At 47.4% G+C, this 25,045-nt stretch overlaps 1 pseudogene; it reads left to right on the top strand.

The window, feature by feature from the left end:
• Window positions 1-240: 240 nt before the first annotated feature.
• On the top strand, window positions 241-22,990 carry LOC136586542 (uncharacterized; annotated as a pseudogene).
• Window positions 22,991-25,045: the final 2,055 nt, after the last annotated feature.

Here is a 25,045-nt window from a genome sequence, read left to right as displayed (position 1 = left end):
CACATTTTTCTCTTATCTTTCCTCTACTCACTATCACAGCTGACTCTCCTCTGTTTCTCACTGTTTTTCTGATTCTTCTCCTGTTTCTCCCTTTTTTCTGTCTTTCCCCCTGGCTTCTCCCTTTTCCTTCTGCTGCGACCATTGTGTCCCACTATATATCGCCTCTGTCACCTGACCACTCTGTCTGCAGCCCAGTCACAACCTATTTAGTTGCTAGGCTACCTGCATCACCTGAGCAAAATGACTCAGATTGAAACCCTGGGTATGGTTATTATATTAGGAGGATTATTTTTGAGGTTGCTTTCTAATAATAGTAGATCCCAATGTTTTACTTACATTTTTCTTATAGTAGCACTTCTTATATTTAGGGTCATAATTAAATTTCTTCCCATTACTTGTGTGGTATTGTTTTTGTTTCAGGCACATCTCCAGGCCAGGGTTACCAACCTGGACTTTTCCTTTCTCTGGACAACTTAGCCAAAAATCATGACCAATCAACATTTCTTATGGACAACTTGAAAAACCATAATGATTATCATGTACGGTCAGCTCTAAAATGAAGTTAATTACAATCACAATAACTAGTACAGTGGCAGCAGGCTCAAGAAAAATCAAAAATATTCACAGAGACATCTGTTTTTTTTCATGGGCAGTCGGTCCAGTAAATTTCTAGACGGTTGCAAACTCTGCTCCTGGCTAATTTCTATGCTCCACTGGAATCCTTTTTTTTAGAAGTTTATTCGGTTAGCCCTTCCCATGGAATCTGTAGCAATTTAGCCTGACCCTTAAAGTCCACTGTGTTGGTCCAGTTTTTCTAGACTCTTCTATATCGGCTAAAAGGAAAATTAGACAATGTGTGTAGTATTAGTATTATTTGTGCTATAAAATATGTTTTGGTTCTGTTGTAGTGGCCCAGAGTTAATGGGGCTCCTCCATAAGTATGCATGTGGTTATCTTGTGCAATTGTACAGTCAGTGTCTTCTATGTGTATGCATTTGTGATGTGTATTGCACCTCTGTAGCACTGAATGGGTTAATGCCTGGGTTATGCCTGAAAAATGTATCTTGTATGTCACGTGATTGTGCTATGTATATGTGTTCTGCAAGGATGCTGTGCAAGTTAGTCTAAGCCTGAGTCTTGAAAGAGTCTAAGTACATCTGCAAGTTAGTTGGGGTCTGTGGAAGACACAGCCCTTTAGTGAGTAGGAAAAACTGTGACTTGTCCTATAAGAATCCCCAGGATGGAGGAGGCTGAGCGATGGCCTGATGTGTGCCCTGCGCCCTATTCACCAAGGCCTTCTTGCTGTTAATATGGAGGACTGAGAGAGTGAGAGGAACCTCCAGGCAGCACTGAGCGCTACTTCCAAATGTGAGTGTTGACCGGTAGAGAACTGGAGAGAGAAGGAGAATGGCCAGGAGCAGAACCCCACAGATAACTGGGACTGTGGAGTCATCTGTTATCCTGTGAATCTTCCCTGTCATACCACTGGTGTCCTGCTAACGTGTGTAAAGTTTGGGACTGTAGCAATTTTTTTGGAGTAAACGAGCTCTACTGGTCGTTTCCAGCTTTGCTCAAAAAGTTATCCCTGTGTGTGTACTATTTCCAACTTCTAGATTCACCACAGGGGTTGGAATGGTGGCATCACAAGTGACAAGGACTTAAGGTAAATCACAGACTAGGTTTTCCTGTGAAATTCTCTTAGTAGTAACTTGGTCGGGTCCCATGCTACCCCCAGGGGAGGAGGTGGTAGAGCTCTGTGACAAGGCCTCGATCTACCCCGCTATCTCCTTAGCTGTGGGCCGCTCCTTGGATGCTGCACTGTCATTGATTTGATTTTGACCATAAGAAGATAGACAGCCTGAGTCAGCAGTTTGATGTAAGAAGATGTGACCTTTGATCAAAACTGTTTTTTGTGCACATGTAAACTGTAGGCCTGCTCTACATCAGTGCCCTCAAAGCTTGTGTAAATGCCCACCACAAAGCTCAGGGGTCCCATTAGGGAGTCCATTTATAATCCCCAAATCAGAACCCCTGGATGGAGCCTGGACAGAATCTATATTATCAGCTGGCTAGTCAGTAAATAGATCCCAGAAATGATTGGTCGTAAGTGGATAAATATTTATGTGGTGTGATCAGTAACTGTCAGAAAACTTTTTTCTGTTTTTTTAAAATGTTTTGGTGAAGAGTTTTTCAATTAGAGCCGCATATTCAGCCAATTAGTTGTTAAAGAAGTATTGTGGTAAATTTGTACTAGGACCCTCATCAATTGCCAGAAAGGGTTTCTGTGTTCTCCTGAAAGACTGGTAAACTTAAAGGGGTTGTCTCGCGGCAGCAAGTGGGGTTATACACTTCTGTATGGCCATATTAATGCACTTTGTAATGTACATCGTGCATTAAATATGAGCCATACAGAAGTTATTCACTTACCTGCTCTGTTGCTAGCGTCCCCGTCTCCATGGATCCGTCTAATTCTGATGTCTTCTTGCTTTTTTAGACGCGCTTGCGCTGTGCGGTCTTCTGCCTGGTGAATGGGGCTGCTCGTGCCGGAGAGCTGGTCCTCGTAGCTCCAACCCATCACGTGTGCCGATTCCAGCCAATCAGGAGGCTGGAATCGGCAATGGACCGCACAGAGCCCACGGTGCACCATGGGAGAAGACCCGCAGTGCATCGTGGGTGAAGATCCCGGTGGCCATCTTGGTGAAGGAAGAAGAAAGAAGATGGCAGACGTCGCAGAGCGGGGATTCGGGTAAGTAATACATTTTTTTTTTTTTAACACATCCTTTGGGGTTGTCCTGCGCCGAACGGGGGGCCTATGGAAAGAAAAAAAAACCCGTTTTGGCGCGAGACAACCCCTTTAATTGAGTAGCAAGATGCATGCTCAGTCACCACTGCATTAAATTCAATAGCAGTGCCGAAAATAGCCAAGTTCAAGTGCTTGGCTATCTCCAGCACTCCCATTAATTTCAAAGAAGTGCTGAGAACTTAAACTAGGCTAATTTATGTACTGTTATTGAAATGAATGAAGTGGTGGTCAAGCATTCTGGCTATCGATGGGAGAGTTTTCCCAAAAAGCACCTAAAAGACTCTCAGACTGTGAGAAACAAGATTCTCTGGTCTAATGAAACCAAGATTAAACTTTTTGGCCTCAATTCTAAATGTTATGCCTAGAGGAAACCAGGCAGTGCTCATCACCTGCCCAATACTATCCCTACAGTGAAGCATAGGGGTGGTAGTATCGTGATGTGGGACAGGGAGACCAATCAGGATGGATGGAAAGCTGAATGGAGTAACTTCAAACTAGACAATGACCCTAAGCCAACAACCAAGACAAGACAGGAGTGGCTTAGAGACAACTCTGGAGAGACCTGAAAATGGCGTCCACAGACAGCCCCTATCCAACCTGACAGAGCTTGAGAGGATTTGCGGAGAAGAATATCAGAAAATTTCCAAATCCAGGTGTGAAAACCTTGTGACAACACACCCAAGAAGACTGGAGGCTGTAAATGCTGTCAAAGGCACCTCAACTAAACCGGGTCCGAACGGTTATGTCAATGCAAAATGTTAGAATTTTGTGTAATTAAAAAATAAATGGAAAACTAATAGAGATGAGCGAGCACCAAAATGCTCGGGTGCTCGTTGCTCGAGTCAAACTTTCTGCGATGCTCAAGGGTTCGTTTCGAGTAACAAACCCCATTGAAGTCAATGGGCGACTCGAGCATTTTTGTATATCGCCGATGCTCTCTAAGGTTTTCATTGGTGAAAAAGCTGCAAAACCCAAGAAAGTGCTGGAAATGACACAGAAACGGATAGGGCAGGCGAGGGGCAACATGCTGGGCTGCATTTCAGGTTCCCAGGTCCCACTATTCAGCCACAATAGCGGCAAGAGTGCCCTCCCCTACCAATTTTTACTTCGGACAAGCCCTCATTAGCAAGGAACACCTTAGCTAAGCACCACACTACCTCCAACTCAGCACAAGCACTGCCTGCGGGACACACCCCTGCCTCTTCTCCTGGGTTACATGCTGCCCAACCCCCCCGCACAACCCAGTGTCCATAGCGCACACCAAAGTGTCCCTGTGCAGCCTTCAGCTGCCCTCATGCCACACGCTGGCCTCACAGCCACACCACCCTCATGTCTATTTATAAGTGCGTCAGCCATGAGGAGGAACCGGAGGCATACACTGCAGAGGGTTGGCAGGGCCAGGCAGCGACCTCTTTAAAATGGGCGGGGTGATAGCCCACAATGCTGTACAGAAGCAATGAGACATCCAATGCTGTGCCACCTCCGTCAGGAGCTGCAAACGTGGACATAGCAATGGGGAATCCATGTGCCACACAGTATTCATTCTGTCAAGGTGTCGCATAGCTCAATCCACACTGCAAGGGGAAAGCCGTCAGCGCTCTGCCCTCTACCCAAGTCAGTCAGTGTCTTTGTGCCAGACAGGTCAAACACCGCGATGAGAACTAAGTTTGCACCAACAGCATAGGGGGGTCCTAGGAAGCCCAAGACATGAACAAAAAATTGATCTGAGCGGCCAAACATGGCAGACTTGCACCGTGCCCACGACATAGGCCTCGGCCCACAGCTTCAGCAATTCTAGGCAGGAAGCGGACTTTCAATGCACCAAGGACATAGGCCTCTGCACAAACCCTCAGCAATCGCGGGCCTGCAGCGGACTCCTATGCTAGCGTAGCTGTGCACGTCTCATTAGCGCTGTATTGCTCCTGTAGTTTGTCCCAATGCAGTGCCCCGGATAGTAGAGCTAACATCAGATTAAATACAGCTGGGCTTCGGCCCACACTGCATGCCCCAGTCAGACCGGGGTTTTTTATAAATAGTCACAGGCAGGTACAACTCCGCAATGGGAATTCCGTGTGCACCCACAGCATGGGTGGCTCCCTGGAACCCACCGGCGGTACATAAATATATCCCATTGCAGTGCCCTAGACAGCAGAGCTAATGTCAGATTAAATGCAGGTGGGCTTCGGCCCACACTGCATGCCCCAGTCAGACTGGGGTTTTTTATAAGTAGACACAGGCAGGTACAACTCCCTATTGTGAAGTCCGTGTGGACCGACAGCATGGGAGGGTCCCAGGAAGCCACCGGCGGTACATAAATAAATCCCATTTCATTGCCCAGCACAGCTGAGGTAATGTCAGATTAAATGAAGGTGGGCTTTGGTCCACACTGCATGCCCAACCTGACCGGGGTTTTTAATACATAGACACAGGCAGGTACAAATCCCCTATGTGAAGTCCCTGTGGACAGACAGCATGGGTGGCTCCCTGGAAGCCACCGGCGGTACATAAATATATCCCATTGCAGTGCCTAGCACAGCTGAGGTAACGTCAGGTTTAATGCAGTTTGGCTTTGGCCCACACTGCATGCCCCAGTCAGACTGGGTTTTTTTATAAGTAGACACATGCAGTTACAACTCCCTGTGAACCCACAGCATGGGTGGGTCCCAGGAAGCCACCGGTGGTACATAAATATATCCCATTACAGTGCCCTGGACAGCAGAGCTAACGTCAGATTAAATGCAGGTGGGCTTCGGCCAAGAATGTTTTCATAGTTGGAGGAGGAGTGCGGGAAAGTTTTTGAGGCAGTACGAGTCCTGTCCCCGTGTCCGTGGTTATATGCACCTTCCCAGTGACCGCGTCGCTGAAAAGTTGTCGCGCCTGTGGAACCTAGTAGCATGGCCTCGCCACCATCATGTCTTTGGGAAGCCTCCGTTTCCACTACCCTGTAACATTGCAGTAGCAGCAGTATAGGCAGAGCTGAGAATTAGTAACATTTCAGCGGTAAGAGTATGCACAAACCCCTGTAACATTTCATTGGCAGCAGTGAGGACAGACCCCACTAACATTTCATTTGCAGCAGTATACACAGACCCCAGTAACATTTCAGTAGTATCAGTATAGACAGACCCCAGTAACAGTAACGTAGAAGCAGTAGGGACAAAGCAGCAGATTCACATTTCCCTGGCAACAGTGTAGGGAGAGCATAGTAGTGGTAAGATTTTAGTAGTAGGAGTATAGTCAGGCCCCAGCAACAGTAACTTAGAAGCAGTAGAGACAAAGCAGCAGATTCACATTTCCCTGGCAGCAGTGTAGGGAGAGCGTAGTATTGGTACGATTTCAGTAGTAGGAGTATAGACAGGCCCCAGCAACAGCAACGTAGAAGCAGTAGAGACAAAGCAGCAGATTCCCATTTCCCTGGCAGCAGTGTAGGGAGAGCGTAGTATTGGTAAGATTAAAGTAGTAGGACTATAGACAGGCCCCAGCAACAGTAACGTAGAAGCAGTATGGCCAAAGCCCACTATTAGTTACATTTCTGTTATAGCAGTATAGACCTGCCCCAGTAACATTTCCGTTGAAGCATTATGGGCAGAGCCCAGTATTAGTAAAATTACAGTAGTAACAGTATACACCAACCAAGGTAACATTTCAGGAGCAGAAGTATCGGCAGACCGAAGTAATGCTACCCCTGTAGCATTACTGTGGCAGAAGTATAGGTAGGCAGAACAGAGTTACATTTCTGTAGCAAATGTGTAGGCCAACCCCAGACACAGTGGTGTACCATGAGTGCAGGCGAAGCCCATAAAAATTACTAGGATTGCATTGTAGGCGAGGGCCCGAAAAATTGGTGTACCGACAGTACAAATGTACCCCAGAAAAATTGTCCATGCCCAACCCAGAGGGCAGGTGAAACCCATTAATCGCTTAGTGTACTATGGCTTAATTTTTAACTAGGCCTGGAGGCAGCCCAGTCTAAAAAACAATAGGTTCAGGTGGAAGTTTCAATGCCTTAATGAGAATTGAAACAGATAAATATTATTTAGAAAAGTTATATGAGCCTTTTGGCCCACAGAAAAATTGCCAGTTCGCGGTGATTAAGAGAGGTTTCAGGAGGAGGAGCAGGAGGAGGAGGACGAATACCATACACAGATTGACAAAGTTCTTTAGGTAGCGCTGCTGTCCGCTGGTGGAGAAGAGAAGTCTGGGGAAATCCAGGCTTTGTTCATCTTTATGAGTGTAAGCCTGTCGGCGCTGTCAGTTGAGAGGCGGGTACGCTTGTCCGTGATGATTCCCCCAGCTGCACTAAACACCCTCTCTGACAAGACGCTAGCCGCAGGGCATGCCAACACCTCCAGGGCATACAGCACGAGTTCGGGCCACGTGTCCAGCTTTGACACCCAGTAGTTGTACGGAGCAGAGGCGTCACGGAGGACGGTGGTACAATCGGCTGCGTACTTCCTCACCATCTTCTTACAGTGCTCCCTCCGACTCAGCCTGGACTGGGAAGGTGTGAGACAGTCTTGCTGGGGAGCCAAGAAAGCTGGCAAAGGCCTTAGAGAGTGTTACCCTGCCTGCGCTGAACATGCTGCCTGATCTCTGCGCCTCCCCTTCTACGTGGCCCTTGGAACTGCGCCTTCTGCCACTAGCGCTGTCAGATGGGAAGTTTACCATCAGTTTGTCCACCAGGTCCCTGTGGTATTGCATCACTCTCAAACCCCTTTCCTCTCCGGGAACGAGAGTGGAAAGGTTCTCCTTACACCGTGGGTCAAGCAGTGTGTACACCCAGTAATCCGTAGTGGCCAGAATACGTCTAACACGAGGGTCACGAGAAAGGCATGCTAACATAAGGTCAGCCATGTGTACCAGGGTACCTGGACGCAACATATGGCTGTCCTCACTAGGACGATCACTTTGAGTATCCTCCTCCTCCTGAATGGATGAGAGGCAAGCTGCATGGGCACCCTCTGCAGTGGCCCCAGCTGTCTCTTCCTCCTCAGGCTCCTCCCCCTCCTCCTCCTCCACGCGCTGAGATATAGACATGAGGGTGCTCTGACTATCCAGCGACATACTGTCTTTCCCCGCCTCCGTTTCCGCCCGCAAAGCATCAGCCTTTATGCTTTTCAGGGAACTTCTCAAGAGGCATAGCAGGGGAATGGTGACGCTAATGATTGCAGCATCGCCGCTCACCATCAGGGTGGACTCCTCAAAGTTTCCAAGGACCTGGCAGATATCTGCCATCCAGACCCACTCCTCTGTAATGAATTGAGGAGGCTGACTCCCACTTCGCCGCCCATGTTGGAGTTGGTATTCCACTATAGCTCTTCGCTGCTCACACAGCCGGGACAACATGTGAAGCGTAGAGTTCCACTGTGTGGGCACGTCGCAAAGCAGTCGGTGCACTGGCAGATTAAACTGATGTTGCAGGGTGCGCAGGGTGGCAGCGTCCGTGTTGGACTTGCGGAAATGTGCGCTGACCCAGCGCACCTTGCCGAGGAGGTCTGACAAGTGTGGGTAGCCTTTTAGAAACCGCTGAACCACCAAATTATAGACGTGGGCCAGGCATGGCACGTGCGTCAGGCTGCCGAGCTGCAGAGCCGCCACCAGGTTACGGCCGTTGTCACACACGACCATGCCCGGTTGGAGGCTCAGTGGCGAAAGCCAGCGGTTAGAGATGAGCGAGCACCAAAATGCTCGGGTGCTCGTTACTCGGGACGAAATTTTCGCGATGCTCGAGGGTTCGTTTCGAATAACGAACCCCATTGAAGTCAATGGGCGACCCAAGCATTTTTGTATATCGCCGATGCTCGCTAAGGTTTCCATTTGTGAAAATCTGGGCAATTCAAGAAAGTGATGGGAATGACACAGAAACGGATAGGGCAAGCGAGGGGCTACATGTTGGGTTGCATCTCAAGTTCCCAGGTCCCACTATTAAGCCACAATAGCGGCAAGAGTGCCCCCCACCCTCCCAACAATTTTTACTTCTGAAAAGCCCTCATTAGCAACGCATACCTTAGCTAAGCACCACACTACCTCCAACAAAGCACAATCACTGCCTGCATGACACTCCACTGCCACTTCTCCTGGGTTACATGCTGCCCAACCCCCCCCCCCCCCCCTGCACGACCCAGTGTCCACAGCGCACACCAAATTGTCCCTGCGCAGCCTTCAGCTGCCCTCATGCCACACCACCCTCACGTCTATTTATAAGTGCGTCTGCCATGAGGAGGAACCGCAAGCATACACTGCAGAGGGTTGGCACGGCTAGGCAGCGACCCTCTTTAAAAGGGGCAGGGCGATAGCCCACAATGCTGTACAGAAGCAATGAGAAATCCAATCCTGTGCCACCTCCATCTGGAGCTGCACACGTGGGCATAGCAATGGGGAACCTATGTGCCACACACTATTCATTCTGTCAAGGTGTCTGCATGCCCCACAGCATGGGTGGCTCCCTGGAACCCACCGGCTGTACATAAATGTATCCCATTGCAGTGCCCTGGACAGCAGAGCTAACGTCAGATTAAATGCAGGTGGGCTTCGGCCCACACTGCATGCCCCAACCTGACCGGGGTTTTTAATTCATAGACACAGGCAGGTACAACTCCCTATTGTGAAGTCCCTGTGGACCCACAGCATGGGTGGCTCCCTGGAACCCACCGGCGGTACATAAATATATCCCATTGCATTGCCCATCACAGCTGAGGTAATGTCATGTTAAATGCAGGTGGGCTTCGGCCCACACTGCATGCCCCAGTCAGACTGGGGTTCTTTAGAAGTGGACACATGCAGTTACAACTCCGTGTGGACCGACAGCATGGGTGGGTGCCAGGAAGCCACCGGCGGTACATAAATATATCCCATTACAGTGCCCAGCACAGTTGAGGTAATGTCATCATGTTTAATGCAGGTGGGCTTCGGCCCACACTGCATGCCCCAACCTGACCGGGGTTTTTAATTCATAGACACAGGCAGGTACAACTCCCTATTGTGAAGTCCCTGTGGACCCACAGCATGGGTGGCTCCCTGGAACCCACCGGCGGTACATAAATATATCCCATTGCATTGCCCATCACAGCTGAGGTAATGTCATGTTAAATGCAGGTGGGCTTCGGCCCACACTGCATGCCCCAGTCAGACTGGGGTTCTTTAGAAGTGGACACATGCAGTTACAACTCCGTGTGGACCGACAGCATGGGTGGGTGCCAGGAAGCCACTGGCGGTACATAAATATATCCCATTACAGTGCCCAGCACAGTTGAGGTAATGTCATCATGTTTAATGCAGGTGGGCTTCGGCCCACACTGCATGCCCCAGTCAGACTGGGGTTCTTTAGAAGTGGACACATGCAGTTACAACTCTGTGTGGACCGACAGCATGGGTGGCTCCCTGGAACCCACCGGCGGTACATAAATGTATCCCATTGCATTGCCCATCACAGCTGAGGTAATGTCATGTTAAATGCAGGTGGGCTTCGGCCCACACTGCATGCCCCAGTCAGACTGGGGTTCTTTAGAAGTGGACACATGCAGTTACAACTCCGTGTGGACCGACAGCATGGGTGGCTCCCTGGAACCCACCGGCGGTACATAAATATATCCCATTGCATTGCCCATCACAGCTGAGGTAATGTCATGTTAAATGCAGGTGGGCTTCGGCCCACACTGCATGCCCCAGTCACACTGGGGTTCTTTAGAAGTGGACACATGCAGTTACAACTCTGTGTGGACTGACAGCATGGGTGGGTGCCAGGAAGCCACCGGCGGTACATAAATATATCCCATTGCAGTGCCCAGCACAGCTGATGTAACGTCAGCTTTAATGCAGGTGGGCAAAAAATTAATTGGATTACACTGTAGGCGAGGGCCCCAAAAAATTGGTGTACCAACAGTACTAATGTACCTCAGAAAAATTGCCCATGCCCAACCAAGAGGGCAGGTGAAACCCATTAATCGCTTTGGTTAATGTGGCTTAATTTGTAACTAGGCCTGGAGGCAGCCCAGTTAAAATAAAAATTGGTTCAGGTGCAAGTTTCAACGCTTTAATGAGCATTGAAACGTATAAAAATTGTTTACAAAAATTATATGACTGAGCCTTGTGGGCCTAAAAAAAAATTGCCCGTTCGGCGTGATTACGTGAGGTTTCAGGAGGAGGAGCAGGAGGAGGAGGAGGAATATAATACACAGATTGATGAAGCTAAAAGGTCCCCGTTTTTTATGGTGATAGAGAACGATGCTTCCATCCGCGGGTGCAGCCTACGTATTGCTTAGGTATCGCTGCTGTCCGCTGGTGGAGAAGAGAAGTCTGGGGAAATCCAGGCTTTGTTCATCTTGATGAGTGTAAGCCTGTCGACACTGTCGGTTGACAGGCTGGTACGCTTATCCGTGATGATTCCTCCAGCCGCACTAAACACCCTCTCTGACAAGACGCTAGCCGCAGGACAAGCAAGCACCTCCAGGGCATAGAGCGCGAGTTCAGGCCACGTGTCCAGCTTCGACACCCAGTAGTTATAGGGGGCAGAGGCGTCACGGAGGACGGTCGTGCGATCGGCTACGTACTCCCTCACCATCTTTTTACAGTGCTCCCGCCGACTCTGCCTTGACTGGGGAGCGGTGACACAGTCTTGCTGGGGAGCCATAAAGCTGTCAAAGGCCTTAGAGAGTGTTCCCCTGTACGCAAAGGCCTTAGAGAGGGTACCTGTACGCAACACATGGCTGTCCTCACTAGGAAGATCACTTTCAGGATCCTCCTCCTCCTCCTCCTCAGGCCATACACGCTGAAAGGATGACAGGCAAGCAGCATGAGTACCCTCAGCAGTGGGCCAAGCTGTCTCTTCCCCCTCGTCCTCATGCTCCTCCACCTCCTCCTCCTCAACGCGCTGAGATATAGACAGGAGGGTGCTCTGACTATCCAGCGACATACTGTCTTCCCCCGACTCCGTTTCCGAGCGCAAAGCGTCTGCCTTTATGCTTTGCAGGGAACTTCTCAAGAGGCATAGCAGAGGAATGGTGATGCTAATGATTGCAGCATCGCCGCTCACCATCTGGGTAGACTCCTCAAAGTTTCCAAGGACCTGGCAGATGTCTGCCAACCAGGCCCACTCTTCTGTAAAGAATTGAGGAGGCTGACTCCCACTGCGCCTCCCATGTTGGAGTTGGTATTCCACTATAGCTCTACGCTGCTCATAGAGCCTGGCCAACATGTGGAGCGTAGAGTTCCACTGTGTGGGCACGTCGCGCAGGAGTCGGTGCACTGGCAGATTAAACCGATGTTGCAGGGTGCGCAGGGTGGCAGCGTCCGTGTGGGACTTGCGGAAATGTGCGCAGAGCCAGCGCACCTTTCCGAGCAGGTCTGACAAGCGTGGGTAGCTTTTCAGAAAGCGCTGAACCACCAAATTAAAGACGTGGGCCAGGCACGTGCGTGAGGCTGCAGAGCTGTAGAGCCGCCACCAGGTTACGGCCGTTGTCACACATGACCATGCCACACTTTCAAAGAGGGTCTCTGCCTGGCCCTGCCAACCCTCTGCAGTGTGTGCCTCCGGTTCCTCCTCATCCAGTACGCACTTATAAATTGACATGAGGGTGGTGTGGCTATGAAGCGAGCATGTGGCATGAGGCCAGCTGAACGCTTCGCAGCGAAAATTTTGTGTGCGCTGTGGACGCAGGGTCGTACGGAGGGTTGGACAGCAATGCCAGCATGTAACCCAGGAAAAGAGGCAGTGGTGTCACCTGCAAGCAGTGATTGTCCTTGGTTGCAGGTAGTGTGGTGCTTGGCTAAGATGTGCCAGCGCGTATGCCTTGCTAATGAGGGTTTGTCCCAAGTAACTTGTTAGGGGGGTGACCGCCAGGCTCTCGTCCCCATTTTGGCTTAATAGTGGGACCTGGGAGCCTCGGATGCAGCCATGCATGCTGCCCCTGCCCTTCCCTATCCATTTCTGTGGTGTTTCCATGACTTTCTGATGTTTTCTGGTGCTTCACAAGTCATCACCTATGCGGAGCATTGATCCCATACAGAAATCCTCAAGTCCCCCATTGACTTCAATGGGGTTCGTTACTCTAAACGAGCTCTCGAGCATTACGAAAAGTTTGATTCGAGTACCGAGCACCCGAGCATTTTAGTGCTCGCTCATCTCTATTGCTTACAGTTTATCAATAGTTATCAGGCTTCCTTGAGTTTACACCATCTCTTAGTTACTATCAGGCCTCTCATAGGTACCCAACACAACACACTGTACTTGAACACTCATAGTTCTTGTAGTTTAGACCACTCTTACACATGCGTTCAGTTAAACGTTGCTCGAAACCGCTGTAGTGTACCGCAACTTTGAACGGTGTTTTTGAACACATGGTATAGCATTTGATAGTGCTTTTTAACGCATCTCCATCATTGTGATGGGATGCGTTAAAAAATGCGAAAATGCAAAACATAGAGCAGATAGCACTCAAAAATCACTGAGTTTGAGCGCTGGTCTGCAAGGCCCCATTGAAATCAATAGCGGAGTTGTATCAAGGTTAGTGCGGTGCTCAGGACACCCCGCTAATCAAGGTAAAAACTGGCGAATGTGAGAGCGGCCTAAGAACTCTCTCACCCTATTAATACATTAGTGGAAATGACTGGAGCTAGCACAACTTCCATAATCAACTGTCCAGACACATTCTGCCAGACAGAAGGCTGCAGTGATCTCTTGCACAGCTCACATGACTCTGTTCCCAACCTCTCACGTAGGCTTCCAGGCCTTTCCATGTGGTTTCTTGGCTCGGTGAGGATACCAAACCTTGCTATGCCTGCTCATGCATCTCACCATCATGGCAATTCAATAACACCAACTACTACAACTACAACTTGTATGCCAAATCTCACTCTGCAGCCCACAAACTGTTATTTGATTCGCTCACTCACACACAAGCCCAAACCAACACTGATAATGGTTGCGGAGCATTCCCCAATTGCCAATGTATATGGGAATGAGACCACACTCACACAGGCCATGGCAGAATCTGTTACAATCATCTTAGTATATCGTTAAAGGAGTTTTCCAGGCAGCACCAGTATGAACCAGGGTCAGAGCAGAAGCCACTGCTCCGACCCCTGTGTAGTAGCCGGAATTGGTAATTGCCAGCACAGATGTCATTGATATCAATGGGATCTGCACCTGCAATGACAGGAGCAATTCCAATTGTTTTTAGTGAGAGGTGTGCTTGCAATTATGAGTGCCGGCCACTACACAGGAGTCGGAGCAGTGGTTTCTGCTCCGACCCTGGTGTGGCCTGTCACTGACAGCCGATACTGCCTAGAAAACCCCTTAAACATAGACAGCACATCATTATTCTATACTCTGTATAGTACTCATTGTATTGTGCTATAATATGCTTCTATATAACAATGCTACGTTTAACCCCTTAGTGATCAAGCATGTTTGAGCCTTAATGACCAGGCCAAATTTTGGAAATTTTAAGTGTCACTTTAACATAAAATAACTCCTTAAAGGTTTTGTATATCCAAGTGATTCTGGCATTGTTTTTTTTGCCACATATTGACCTTCATTTAGGTGGTAAAAATAAACCAAATTTGTGTATATTTATTAAAAGTGCCAAAATTGGGAAAATGTTGAAAAAATTATCATTTTTTCATTTTTTTCATTTGCAATATGTTAAATATATGCAAACATACTGTACAAATTTTTGATAGGCTATATATTTGCCTCTGTTTACTTTATTCTGGAAGCACATTTGAAAAACTTTAGTTCTTTTTAACCATTTAGGAGACGTACACATTTAACATTAGTTATTAACATTTTGAGGACTATTTTGTTTTCCTGCACCAAGCCAAGATTGCAAAGGCTCATAGGTGCCTGAATAATAGATATCCTCATTAATGACCCCATTTTAAAAAATACATATCCTAATGTATTTTGACCCTACAGTTTATTTTCAAGAATTAATGCAATTTAGAGAAGAAAAAATAGCATTTCATATTTTTACAAATATGTCATTTTAAAGGCAGTTTTTTCCTATAATGCACATGAAAATGAGGATTTACACCCCAAAATGGATACTCCTGTTTGCCCTGTGTTTAGAAACATGCCCATTGTAGCCCTAATGTAATGTACACTAATATGTGATCTGTGAGGGAAGATGAAAAATTTAGCTTTTTTAAAAACTATTTTACAACTTTTATGCAATTGATGTTATCCATTTGATAACAACAATCACGTGACTGAAGGTTGAAAACCGCTGCCCCATGACAACTTAAGGTTCTTGGGGCTTTACTCTACAGGGACAGCTTGTTTTTAGATTAGGTTAAAGTCCAGACAACGGGAACGTGAAAATACATATGGGTGGTCACTAAGGGGTTAAAAAAGGTACTTCTAACATGCACCAGCAACAATAACAATCTTCAGGTACATGCCCAATAGTTATCTAGGTAAATACTCTAGCAATTACAACATTTCCCTAGTGACTAGCAGTGTTGCTGGCTTTATTCTAGCACATTCTAGAACACATTTTCCTATCAATAGCTAACTCTAAGCAATTATAACAGACTTCTAGGTAATCAACCTCCTCCCTCCTTCTGATGTTGTGATGTCTATAGAATCATAGACTTGGTAGGGACCTTAAAGGTCATGGGATCCAATCCCCTTCTCAGGATTCACTAAACAATCCCAGACAGATATTTGTCCAGCCTCTGTTTGAAGACTTCCATTGAAGAAAAAAATCACCACCTCCCGTGGCAACCTGTTCCACTCATTGATCACCCTCACTGTCTAATATCTAATATGTGTCTCCTCCTTTTCAGTTTCATCTCATTGCTTTTAGTTTTTCCTTGTACAAATGAGAATATGGCTGATCTCTCTGCACTGTGACAGCCCTTCAGATATTTGTAGACAGCTATTACGTTTCCTCTCAGCCTTCCTTTTTGCAAGCGAAACATTCCCAGATCCTTTAACCGTTCCTCATAGGACATGATTTGCAGACCGCTCACCATCTTAGTAACTCTTCTCTGAACTTGCTCCAGTTTACCTATATCTTTTTTAAATTGTGGTGCCCAGAACTGGACACAGTATTCCAGATGAGGTCTGACTAAGGAAGAGTAGAGGGGGGTAATTACCTCACGTGATCTAGACTCTATGCTTCTCTTAATACATCCCAGAATTGTGTTTGCCTTTTTGGCTGCTGTATCACACTGTTGACTCATGTTCAGTCTATGATATATTAGTATACCCAAGTCTTTTTCGCACGTGCTGCTGCTTAGTCCAATTCCTCCCATTCTGTATGTGCTTTTTTCATTTTTCTCACCCGGATATAGTATTTTGCATTTCTCCTTGTTAAATATCATTCTGTTAGTCGCTGCCCATGGTGCAAGCTTTTATAGATCTTTTAAAATCCTTTTTCTCTCTTCCCTAGTGTTAGCTATCTCTCCTAGCTTTGTGTCATTGGCAAATTTGATCAGATTCCCCTTAATTCCCTCCTCTAGATCGCTTATAAAAATGTTGAACAACACTGGGGCTAGGGTGGCAGTTTAGTGTTTATTCCTGCACAAAAGAATAAATACAGGGTGTCACTAATAGGTTGTAAGCTTGCATGGTGCACTACATGCATCATGTGGTCTGACACCCTGTATTTACTCTGCATTATATTCTTCTTTAGATATGCTCCCTCTTTACAGTTAATAAAAATATTGCTTTTCCTTTTTAACATGGGTGTAAGTTCTGTGTTCATCCATCCTGGTCTTTTTAAATGCTATCCCGTTCTTCCTTCTTTTAGGGATTGTTAACAATTGTGTCAGGGCTCAAACCCACAACCTCCTGCTCCCAGATTGACCGCTCTCCCTGTTGAGCCATCCAGGCTTTTGGACACACTCCCTGCATACTTTAACCTTATTCCAGGATTCTGCTATCCAGTCTCTGTTCTGGCTCAGCCATGCCTCTGATTAGTCTTCCTATAAAAGCCTGGCCCTGACACTCGTCCAGTGCGTGATTATTGTGCTCACAGTCAATAGTCAAGCTTCACCTCCTGCCTGCTCCTCATACTGTGAATTGATATACCTGTTACCGACCTCTGGTTTTCCATCTCACTACATTAACAACCTCGTCTATTGCACTGCAAACCAAAACTTCCTGTTGCTGACCTCTGGCTTTCCATCTGATGACTCTCAAGACCTGCAGCTGCTACACCTGTGGCTCCACCCTAATGCCTGAACTGCTACAGATTGTGCTTTGAGAATCTCATTTTGCAATATTTGCGAACTTTCTTGGACATCTTTCTCCTTAAGAACATCCAGCTATTGGATCCTTCCTACCCTCATTCTGAGTCCATTAAAATATGCTTCACATTTGAGTCTTCTCAGGTGTTCCCCTCCCCCCCCCCCCCCCTCCTTGTTACCCAGAACTCAATGTTATTTCAATAACTGAGCCACCCGTCTTCTCTATCACTGTAGATTCAGAGAGCAGAGGTTGGGTTTATTACTGAAATGCACCTGACAGCCAACCACCTTCATACCCAACGCCGGCACAGGAAGTTGTAAAGAAGTAGTCTCCTGTTTTGAAACAAATGTGCAAGTAGGGCTGCTGTGACCAGTGTTGATATATGGACATCCGAGTCACTTCATAATGTAAGTATATTAGGCCTCATGTACGCAGGCATATTTTCTGTCCGTATTACATCCATGTTTTTTACGGATGTAATATAGACGGCATACAACGCAATTGATTTGCATTGGTGTGTTCAGACGTGTGGGTTTTTTTTGTATGTGTTTATTTTACGTGTGTAAAATAATTTGGTCTGTATCATTGAAGCCCATAGGATTCCATCTAATGCCCGGTGCCACGTTCTCTTCCTTGTAGATCGCATACGGCAACTACCATACAGCCACCTATCTCCTTCCTTTCAGTGGAGCCCACCCCACACTGAGTAGTTGCTACCAATCAAGCAGTAACACTGCTTTATGCTGTCAGAGACCACTGTGATCACTGCAAGCAATATGGCAGCCTAATGTTAGGTTCAAACATTTCACACTTGGCGGATTTCCCACGGAAGTCCTGCGGTTTTTCCGTTGCGGATTAGCCGCAACCTAGCCGCTTCTGCGGCAAATCCGCAATTGCAGCCTTCATGTTGTTGCGGTTTTACACGCGTAAATTATTGCGGTTTAACCGCAACAAAATCCGCATCAAATGAGTTGCGGAAAAAACCGCAGTGGAATTTATTGTTTAGTAGCGTATTTCCTTGCAGATTTCGCTGCAGATTTCGACTGCTTCCTGTGATGTCATGATCCCTCCCCACAACAGAAAAGGAAGTGGGAACACCCTGTGCAAATACGAACAGCACTGACCCCTTGTTCAAGGAAAGCAGCAGAGCTTAGCAAGATGGAAAGTGGCCGCAGTATTCGCTTAAGAAAGTATTACAGAATAAAATTTCTGATCTGTGTACTGCTTATGCAGGCAGGAAAATCCAACAAGGTCAGCTATATGTGAAATAAAAATTGCTAAACTTGCGATAGTAGTATGTCCCATAGTGGGCTAATGTATTGCTGCAAATTTTATGTTGCAGACCAGATGGGTATCCACCCGGTGGTATTTGGTGCATCCGCTGTTGATGGAGCGTGGGACTAAGGGGCAATTTGTAAGCCTTTACCAAAATTTGAAAAAGTACGTCTAGTATTGGCCGAAATTTGCTTCGCCGCTACTCAAGCAGTAATGTTATTAAATCACTGTTTCTCTCTCTCTCTCTCTCTCTCTCTCTCTCTGTTTCCTCTCTCTCTCCCTCTACCTGTCTTTGTCTCTGTATATCTCTCTCCCTTCTTTTTCCCTCTCTCTCTCTTTCTTTCCCTCTCCCTCTCTGTCTCTCTCTGTCCTTTCTCTCTCTCTACCTCTCTTTGTCTCTCTGTATGTCTCTCTCCCTTCTTTCCCCCCCCCTCTCTCTCTTTCTTTCCCTCTCTCTCTCTATCCTCTCTCTCTCTCCCTCTCTGTATATCTCTCTCTCCCTTCTTTTTCCCTCTGTCTCTCTCTTTCTTTCCCTCTCTCTCTGTCCTCTCTCTCTTTCTCTCTCTTTCTGTTGCTATGTCTTTCTGTGCCCCCCACATAGACAGTCTCACACTCTCTCTTTCTCTCTTTCTGTAGCAATGTCTTTCTGTGCCCCCCACACACACAGTCTCACACTGTCTCTCTCTCTGTCTCCCTCTAGCCATCCGGAGAAGTTCATATTGTTCTGCCGCCTACCGCAGGAGGCTTTCGAGCGTCTTCTGGAGCTGGTGCGCCTGGATCTCACATTTCAGGACACCACAATGCGGAAAGCGATCACTGCAGAGGAAAGGCTGCTCATCACCCTTCGGTATGTAACCAAATTATTCTTTTTTTAACAATTAGATATTTATTAGAGATGAGCGAGCACCAAAATGCTCGGGGGCTCATTACTCGGGATGAAATTATCGCGATGCTCGAGGGTTCGTTTTGAGTAACGAACCCCATTGAAGTCAATGGGCGACCCGAGCATTTTTGTATATCGCCGATGCTCGCTAAGGTTTTCATTTGTGAAAATCGGGGCAATTCAAGAAAGTGATGGGAACGACACAGTAACGGATAGGGCAGGCGAGGGGCTACATGTTGGGCTGCATCTGAAGTTCCTAGGTCCCACTATTAAGCCACAATAGCGGCAAGAGTGCCCCCCCCGCACTGTCAGCATAAAGATCGTTCTCCTCTGCCGTAGCTGTAACAGCTGTGGCAGAGAAGAACGATGTTAGCCCATTGAATTCAATGGAGCCGGCAATACAGCAGGTTCCACTGAAAGCAATGGGCTGCCGGCGTGCGCGGGATGAATTGTCGGGAAGGGCTTAAATATAGAAGCCCTTCCCTGCAATTCATCCAGAAATGTGTAAAAATAAAAAAAATATACCGTATATACCGGCGTATAAGGCGACGGGGCGTATAAGACGACCCCCCAACTGTCACCTTATACGCCGGGAATACAGCGGAGCAAAAAATAAAAATCATTACTCACCTCCCCCGGCGTTCTGCGGCGCTGCTGCAGGATGTCGCTCCCTTCTGGTCCCTGGCAGAGCATTGCTTTCTGGACGCAGGGCTTGAAATCCCCACCTCCAGAAAACACACGTGCCTTCAGCCAATCACAGCCAATGACAATGATGTCATTGAATGGCTGTGATTGGCTGACGGCGTGTGTTAGCTAATCACAGTAGCTTTCTGGAGGCGGGGATTTCAAGCCCTGCGTCCAGAAAGCAATGCTCTGCCAGGGACCAGGAGGGAGCGACAGCCTGCAGCAGCGCCGCAGAACGCCGGGGGAGATGAGTAATGATTTTTTTTTTGACACTTTCTTTTTTTTGTATTACCGGCGTATAAGACGACCCCCGACTTCAGAGCAGATTTTTCGGGGTTCAAAAGTCGTCTTATACGCCAGTATATACGGTATATACTTACCTTGTCCCGGCAGACGGAGTTCAGCGCAGCCGGCCTACAGTGGGTGTGAAGGGGGTGTGAGTCAGACCTGCCCCCTGATTGGCTCAGCGCTGAGTCTGACTCACACCCCCTTCACACCCACTGCCGGCCGCCACGGCTGAACTCCGTCTGCCGGGACAAGGTAAGTATATATATATATTTTTTTTTTATTTTAACACATTTCTGGATGAATTGCAGGGAAGGGCTTATATATTTAGGCCCTTCCCGACAATTCATCCCGCGCACGCCGGCAGCCCATTGCTTTCAGTGGAACCTGCTGTATTGCCGGCTCCATTGAATTCAATGGGCAAACATCGTTCTTCTCTGCCACAGCTGTTACAGCTGTGGCAGAGAAGAATGATTTGTCTTCTATATGTTCTCAATGGGGTCGGCGCTGCTGCCGCCGGCCCCATTGAGCGCATATAGAGAAGAGAACAGGAATCGCAGATCGCAGATAGGTGCGATCTGCGATTTCTATGGCCTAAGAAGGACCGTTGGGGTTCTTGAAGCCTAAAATCACTCCTAACGCTCTCCCTATAGCAGCTCCGGCATCAACAGCACTTTCCCTGAACTATGTCAGAACGCATCTGTGGCGAGCCGCGGGCGGGTAGATTTTAATACTCGGGTGACACCTGATCTCGCCAGCCACTCACTGCAGGGGGGTAGTATAGGGCTTGAGCGTCGCAGGGGGAAGTTGTAATGCCTTCCCTGTCTTTCTATTGGCCAGAAAAGCGCGCTACAGTCTTAGAGATGAAAGTGAAAGTAACTCGAACATCGGACGAGTACGCTCGCTCATCTCTAATATTTATTGATTCTGACTGCAGACTGGTTAAAATGGCATGCAGCAAGTTTCCACAGGAAATCCTCAATTGTACGCTGACATAGCATTTGAACCATTATGCAAATAAGGGAGATGGAATAAATCCTCCACAGTGCCACCTATTAAAAGGCAGCATTCCTTCAAGTCAAAGTCAGACCTTTTTTTACAAGCCCTGTTATCATGACTGGGAATTTTAAAATTCCCAGTCATTGTTACAAGGCTTGTAAAAAAAGGTCTGACTTTGACTTGAGGGAATGCTGCCTTTTAATAGGTGGCACTGTGGAGGATTTATTCCACCTCCCTTATTTGCATATTACCCAGAGGAGCGTGCATGGCCATTTGAGTCTCCTCACTTAGTTTATAGTATATAGTTGCTCTCCCGAGCGTTTTTAACCCCCTTGAACCATTGTGGCACGCACGGATCCTTCTTGGAGCGGGACAGAATTTGATCCCCTGCAGAGTGCTCCATAACTCATTGCCAGTTCAGTCTCGTTGATGTGCGTATGTGTGAGTCCTAGGCGTACTCTACCGGTGCATCAGTCAGCTCCTGGAGTGAGTTTACGTTGTCGTTTTATATCAAATGGTAACTTTTCATATAAATCCCTTGTAAGCTAGTGCATCTGTACGCATTCATCAGACATCACAATTACAAACCCCTGTGGCCACACGATCTCAGAGCCGAGTTGCCCGTGCGGACAAACCCAAAAAACTCCCACCACTTACCATCTGTCCCGCTAAGCAACATAGAGTACAGGAAAGGTGCAGGTTAATAAATTTTTTAACAATTGACTCTGCCCATGTACTGCAACGGTACGATGCCGAGAAAGAAAGAGCAAAAAAGGACAAATAGTCTAGTCTTTAGTCAAAAGCTTTGTTGTAATGGAATGCAGACAGCAAGGAAGTTCCAGTCAGTTTGGCCACATCTTTCCATTGACAGAAAATGCTGCAAATGTAATCTGTGCATCTGTATGTGACATGCGACTGTAGTTCATTTGAATTCACTAATCCTTTTCCCCTTTTTCTCTGCTTCCTTTTCAGCTTTCTGGCCACAGGAGAGAGCTATGCATCCCTGCATCTCCAATTTCGTGTTGGTAAATCTACCATCACTGAAATTGTGAGGTGCACATGCAGCGTCATCTGGCAGAGGTTGCAGCCCATCGTGATGCCTTCACCATCCGAGGAGACTTGGCAACGTGTTGCAGCAGGCTTTCAAACTGTTGCCAAATTTCCTAACTGCATAGGCGCGGTCGACGGCAAACATGTGCGTGTGCTTCAGCCAGCCCACTCAGGCTCAAAGTTTTACAACTACAAGAAATATTTCTCTGTAGTCCTGATGGCGGTGGCTGATGCACATTCTAAATTTGTTTGCATCGATGTCGGCGCCTATGGTAGTACTGGAGATTCTCGGGTGCTGCGAACATCACAGATTGGGATGCAAATTCTCCAAGATGGCGTCACGCTCCCAGCCCCACAACCTTTGCCGGGAATCACACATCCAGTCCCCTTCGTGATGGTATCGGATGAGGCTTTCCCTTTGATGCCGAACCTGTTGCGCCCATACCCGCGAAGAGGACTGAATGCCCGGAAAAGGATTTTTAATTATAGGCTGAGCTGGGCACATTGAGTGGTTGAGTGTGCCTTCGGGATTATGGTTAGTCAGTGGAGGGTTCTAGGGACTACCCTAATGGTAGACCCTACCACAGTTGATGACCTTGTCAAGGCATGTTGTGTTCTTCACAACTACCTCCGGGAATATCGCCCCGAGGTAGATGTAGAAGAACTACACCCTGCCTTTGACACGGTCATCAACTGGGGTGCTGGACGTCCTGCTGCAACCGCTGTGCAGGTTCGCGAGCACTTCACTGACTACTTCCATAGTCCCGAAGGCACCGTGCCATGGCAGTACTCCTGTGTGGGTGGTGTGCAGCCCTAATCGCAGTTTGATCCCCCGGCGACCAGCTCCAGAAGAACGATGAAGACCACAAGTTCTACCAAACGTTTATTTGCTGCATGCCATGAGAAATTGCACAATACAAAAGTCTTCATTGTTGCGCTAATGCACTGTTTTTCCTTGTTGTAAAACTGGTTCGTTAATAAAAACAAAGTTATTTGGCAGAACAGTTCCCTGAGCAGCTTAATTTTTCAATATTTTTATCGTTTATTTTTTCGTAGTTGGGCCACCGCAATGAGAAGTGATATTGCAATTTTAGTACAGGCACACTCACGACTCACATGTCCTGTTTTGGGTATCTCATGGTGAAATCCCAACATAAACATTTTTTAAGAACAAATTAAAAACGAATAAATAACAAATGTCCTTGACTTGCAGAATTATCATTACCCCAACCTTGGAGGACAGCCATCCAACTAGCAGCCACACAATATGTGCTAAATAAGGCACACAGAGGGCCAATACATTCCTTTCAGAACTGTTTTCTTGCAAAAAAATATACCAAGACAAAGGAATGTGTTGCATTTTGCCTCGTTGTAGCAGGGCAGGGAGCTCAGGTTAGAGGACATAGAGGTTTTTAACAATCTTCCCCCGCAGCATTCCAGAATAATTACGGGGACACCAGGCAATCCCATGCAGTGTACCACACGATATTGGCTTCTGAGAAGATGCAAACGGCACCTTTCACTAACACGACATTGCAGTGATCCGCCAATGAATGAGGGGTCACTGAAGTGCCGTATAACTCCTGAATGTGACTTCACCACTTCTTTGCGAACTGCCCGCTGGTGAATACAATACTGAGGTAGCGTTTTGTGGTGTTTGCGACAAAGGGCTGTTCATCAGTGACATGAACGACTGTTGTGATGGCGAACCGCTCGGCATGTTGTCCGTGAAACCCACTATCGTGAAACATACTGCATGGGATAGCCTGGTGTCCTTGCAACCCTGTCTGATTGCTCAGGGCAAGATTGCGATGGAAGCAAGTTTCGTGAGGAGGGCTGGACAGCAAATGCGGCATTTTTCATTGCCTTTATAATGTCGCATGAGTCGGCGATAGGGCGTGGAGATGCAAAGACCTCCAAAACAGCATAAATTAGTGGAGATATTGCCCATTGACGCTCTGCTGATAATTCACGGATACGTGCCGCCACTGCCGCACCCATCGTATCCCATTGGTCTTCCGTGTCAGCGCGGCGCAACAGTGACATTGCTTCTTCGGCTTTTTTTTTTTTCCGTCCCCGAGTAACAACGCTACATCCGGGCGGCTCACAACTGGGCTCCCTGTGGGTCCCTGGCCTGCTACCCGACGCTGTTTGTCCCGACACTTCAATGGTAACGGAATTGGGGTCTAAATCTGGTGTACTTAGTCGGCTGTCGTCCAAGGTTGGGGTACCTGCAGTTTTTTCCTGTATCAGCGGACAATTGTGGGGCCTGCTGGTCGGATTCTTGTGAGGTTTCTTGGCTCGCGGATTGCGACGGCTGCACGTCACCGCTGGTTCTGTGTAAAATAAAACAACAATTATGTAGAGGAGGACAACAATACCGTGCAAGCAAGTGGGGTTATATACTTCTGTATGGCCATATTAATGCACTTTGTAATATACATCGTGCATTAAATATGTGCCATACAGAACTCACCTTCCCTGCGCTGGCGTCCCTGTCGGCATGGTCCATTCAAATTTCAGTATCTAATCGCCCGATTACACGTGCAAAGACGATGTATTTTACAAAGTGCATTAATATGGCCATACAGAAGTATATAACCCCACTTGCTTGCACGGGACAACACCTTTAAATTAGCAGTGAGACTGGGGCGCAAAGAGCTTACGGTCGCAGTTTTCTTCCGCTTCTTATAAACGCCAGCTCTTCAGTGTATGGACATTTCTTTTTTGAGGGAGAAGAGCCACTCTTTTCACACTCCTTTTCATGCTTCTTGTAGCGATCGCGGACAGACCGCCATCGATTTTTGACGTCTTTCACTGCAAGGTAAAGAAAAACGTTACATACAAGGCCATCCAATTTTTTCTTTCTTCA

Source organism: Eleutherodactylus coqui, chromosome 12, assembly GCF_035609145.1.
Source record: "Eleutherodactylus coqui strain aEleCoq1 chromosome 12, aEleCoq1.hap1, whole genome shotgun sequence".
NCBI classification, from domain to species: Eukaryota; Metazoa; Chordata; class Amphibia; order Anura; family Eleutherodactylidae; genus Eleutherodactylus; species Eleutherodactylus coqui.
The sequence above is the reverse complement of the archived record's forward strand: the minus strand, read 5'-3'. Positions and strand labels throughout refer to the sequence as shown.